This window comes from Arachis ipaensis, chromosome B8 (assembly GCF_059453495.1).
Source record: "Arachis ipaensis isolate K30076 ecotype BB chromosome B8, ASM5945349v1, whole genome shotgun sequence".
In the NCBI taxonomy this organism is placed as follows: Eukaryota; Viridiplantae; Streptophyta; class Magnoliopsida; order Fabales; family Fabaceae; genus Arachis; species Arachis ipaensis.
In genome coordinates, this window is record NC_142443.1 from 113,449,121 (window position 1) to 113,453,722 (window position 4,602).

At 40.0% G+C, this 4,602-nt stretch overlaps 1 non-coding gene across 1 annotated transcript; it reads right to left on the reverse strand.

Annotated features, from left to right (window-relative positions):
* Nucleotides 1–1,134: 1,134 nt before the first annotated feature.
* LOC148549301 (small nucleolar RNA R71) lies at nt 1,135–1,242 on the reverse strand. The gene has a single exon (XR_015897341.1). It is a non-coding gene; the product is annotated as a small nucleolar RNA R71 (small nucleolar RNA).
* Between the last annotated feature and the right edge of the window lie 3,360 nt (nt 1,243–4,602).

Here is a 4,602-nt window from a genome sequence, read left to right on the forward strand (position 1 = left end):
TAATGTGATTGATTCAAAAATTTTAAGTTTGTTACTTGCCTATTAAGAAAGGTTCAATCTTTAAAGTTTAAAATCATATCTTTTTGTTTCTTGTTAATCAAGTAATCAACTTTAATTTTCAAAATCAAATCTTTTTTATTTCCTTTTCAAATCTCTTTCAAAATAAATTTCAATCACATCTTTTTCAAAATCAATTTCAAATTCTTTTCTAACTTCTTTTCTAACCTCTTATCTTTTCAAATTGATTTTCAAATCTTTTTCAAATTAATCCTATCTTTTTGTTTGATTCTTATCTTTTTCAAAACTACCTAACTAATTTTCTATCTCTTATTTTCAAAAATCCCTCCCCTCTTTTTCAAAATTTCTTTTTAATTAACTATTTGTTTTAAATTTTAATTTGATTCAATTTTATTTTCCTTTCTTAATTTTTGAATTTTAACTAATAAATAAAATAAAAACAAAAATATTTTCCTTTTCTTTTTAATTATTTTCGAATTTTTTTCTTCTCCTTTTTCTATTCTTCTCTTCTTCTACTCACATAAAGGAATATCTATACTGTGACATAGAGGATTCCTATTCTTTTCTGTTCTCTTCTTTTTCATATGAGCAGGAACAAGGATAAGAACATTCTTGTTGAAGCTGATCCTGAACCTGAAAGGACTCTGAAGAGGAAGCTAAGGGAAGCTAAAGCACAACTCTCTGGAGAAAATCTGACAGAAATTTTCGAAAAAAAAGGAGATATGGCCGAAAATAATAACAATGCAAGGAAGATGCTTGGTGACTTTACTGCACCAAATTCCAACTTACATGGAAGAAACATCTCAATCCCTGCCATTGGAGCAAACAATTTTGAGCTAAAGCCTCAATTAGTTTCTCTGATGCAACAGAATTGCAAGTTTCATAGACTTCCATCAGAAGATCCTTTTCAGTTCTTAACTGAATTCTTGCAGATCTGTGATACTGTTAAGACCAATGGGGTTGATCCCGAGGTCTACAGGCTTATGCTTTTCCCGTTTGCTGTAAGAGACAGAGCTAGAATATGGTTGGACTCTCAACCTAAAAGATAGCCTGAACTCTTGGGATAAGCTGGTCACGGCTTTCTTAGCCAAGTTCTTTCCTCCTCAAAAGCTTAGCAAGCTTAGAGTGGATGTTCAAACCTTCAAACAGAAAGAAGGTGAATCCCTCTATGAAGCTTGGGAGAGATATAAGCAACTGACCAAAAAGTGTCCTTCTGACATGCTTTCAGAATGGACCATCCTGGATATATTCTATGATGGTCTGTCTGAATTATCTAAGATGTCATTGAACCATTCTGCAGGTGGATCCATTCACCTAAAGAAAATGCCTGCAGAAGCTCAGGAACTCATTGACATGGTTGCAAATAACCAGTTCATCTACACTTCTGAAAGGAATCCTGTGAGTAATGGGACGCCTCAGAAGAAGAGAGTTCTTGAAATTAATACTCTGAATGCCATATTGGCTCAGAACAAAATATTGACTCAGCAAGTCAATATGATTTCTCAGAGTCTGAATGGATTGCAAGCTGCATCCAACAGTACTAAAGAAGCATCTTCTGAAGAAGAAGCTTATGATCCTGAGAACCCTGCAACAGCAGAGGTGAATTACATGGGTGAAGCCTATGGAAACACCTATAATCCCTCATGGAGAAATCATCCAAATTTCTCATGGAAGGATCAACAAAAGCCTCAACAAGGCTTTAATAATGATGGAAGCAACAGGTTTAGCAATAGCAAGCCTTTTCCATCATCCACTTAGTAACAGACAGAGAATTCTGAGCAGAATCCATCTAGCTTAGCAAATATAGTCTCTAATCTATTTAAGGCCACTCTAAGTTTCATGAATGAAACAATGTTCTCCATTAGAAATTTGGAGGCACAAGTGGGCCAGCTGAGTAAAAGAGTCACTGAAACTCCTCCCAGTACTCTCCCAAGCAATACAGAAGAGAATCCAAAAAGAGAGTGCAAGGCCATTACCTTACTTGGTGTGGCCGAACCCAAAGAGGAGGAGGAGGACATGAATCCTAGTGAGGAAGAACTCCTGGGATGTCCAGTGACCAATAAGGAGTTTTTCTTTGAGGAACTAAAGGAATCTGAGGCTCATCTAGAGACCATAGAGATTCCATTGAACCTCCTTATGCCATTCATGAGCTCTGATGAATATTCTTCCTCTGAAGAGAATAAAGATATCACTGAAGAGCAAGTTGCTAAATATCTAGGAGCAATCATGAAGCTAAATGCCAAGTTATTTGGTAATGAGACTTGGGAAGATGAACCCTCATTGCTCCTCAATGAACTAAGTGATCTGGTTCAACTGAAATTACCTCAGAAGAAACAGGATCCTGGAAAGTTCTTCATACCTTGTACCATAGGCACCATGACCTTCGAGAAGGCTCTGTGTGACCTTGGGTCAGGGATAAACCTCATGCCACTCTCTGTAATAGAGAAACTGGGAATCTTTGAGGTACAGGCTGCCAAATTCTCATTAGAGATGGCAGACAAATCCATGAAAAAGGCTTATGGACAAGTAGAGGACGTGCTAGTAAAGGTCAAAGGCCTTTACATCCCTGCTGATTTCATAATCCTAGACACTTGGAAGGATGAGGATGAATCCATCATCCTTGGAAGACCCTTCCTAGTCACAGCAAAAGCTGTGATTGATGTGGACAGAGGAGAGTTGGTCCTTCAACTGAATGAGGACAACCTTGTATTTAACACTCAAGGATCTCCTTCTGTAACCATGGAGAAGAAGCATGAAAAGCTTCTCTCACTGCAGAGTCAACCAAAGCCCCCCACAGTCAAACTTTAAGTTTGGTGTTGGGAGGCCACAACCAAACTCTAAGTTTGGTGTTGAACCCCCACATTCAAACTCTAAGTTTGGTGTTGGAAGGTTCCAACAATGCTCTAAACATCTGTGAGGCTCCATGAGAGCTCACTGTCAAGCTATTGACATTAAAGAAGCGCTTGTTGGGAGGCAACCCAATGTTTTTTAATAATATCTATTTATTTTCCATTGCTATTTTATGTTTTTTTTAGGTTGATGATCATGTGAAGTCACAAAAACAACTAGAAAATCAAAAACAGAATGAAAAACAGCATTAAAAATAGCACACCTTGGACGAAGAACACTCTAGCATTAAACGCCAGAAACAAGCATCTGTCTGGCGTTTAACGCCAGAAACAAGCATCAGCCTGGCGTTAAACGCCAGAAACAGGCTACATTTGGGCGTTTAACGCCAAAAACAGGCAGCAGTCTGGCGTTAAACGCCAGTATTGCATACAAAGCGGGTTTTGCACGCCTAATTGAAGCAGGGATGCTAAGTCCTTGACCCCTCTGGATCTGTGGACCCCATAGGATCCCCACCTACCCTAACTCTCTCTCTCACACCTTTTTATAACACTCCTCCCCAAATACCCTCCACCAATCACCTCAATCACTCTTCCTCATCACCTCTTCACCACTCACATCCATCCTCTCTTCCCCAAAAACCCCACCTACCTACAAATTCAAATTCATTTCCCCCCCCAAACCCAACCCTAATGGTCGAACCTTATACACCCCCTACTCCTATATAAACCCCTCTTTTCTTTCTCATTTTCACACAACACAACCCTTTCTTCTTCCCCTTGGCTGAATACACACCTCTCTCCCTCTCCTCCATTCTTCTTCTTCTTCTCCTTCTTTCTTTCTTCTTTTGCACGGGGACGAGCATACATTTTAAGTTTGGTGTGGTAAAATCATTGCTTTTTATTTTTTCATAACCATTAATGGCACCTAAGGCCAGAGAAACCTCAAGAAAGAGGAAAGGGAAGGCAATTGCTTCCACCTCTGAGTCATGGGAGATGGAGAGATTCATCTCAAAGGTCCATCAAGACCACTTCTATGAAGTTGTGGCCAAGAAGAAAGTGATCCCTGAGGTTTCTTTCAAGCTCAAAAAGAATGAGTATCCGGAGATCCGACATGAGATCCGAAGAAGAGGTTGGGAAGTTCTCACCAACCCCATTCAACAAGTCGGGATCTTAATGGTTCAAGAGTTCTATGCAAACACATGGATCACTAGGAACCATGATCAAAGTGTGAACCCGAATCCAAAGAATTGGCTTACCATGGTTCGGGAGAAATACTTAGATTTCAGTCCGGAAAACGTAAGGTTGGCATTCAACTTGCCAATGATGCAAGAAAACGCACGCCCCTACACTAGAACGGTCAACTTTGATCAAAGGTTGGACCAAGTCCTCATGGACATATGTGTGGAAGGAGCTCAATGGAAAGTTGACTCAAGAGGACAAGCCCATCACTAAGAAAAGGATGGAGCAAACAAGAGAGCCCACTCATGGACCTCAACAAGAGCATGAGGAAGTTCCTCATCATGAAATCCCTGAGATGCCTCAGGGGATGCACTTCCCTCCACAGAACTATTGGGAGCAAATCAACACCTCCCTAGGAGAATTAAGCTCCAACATGGGACAACTAAGGATGGAGCACCAAGAGCACTCCATCATCCTCCATGAGATTAGAGAAGATCAAAGAGCTATGAGGGAGGAGCAACAAAGACAAGGAAGAGACATAGAGGAGCTCAAGAGC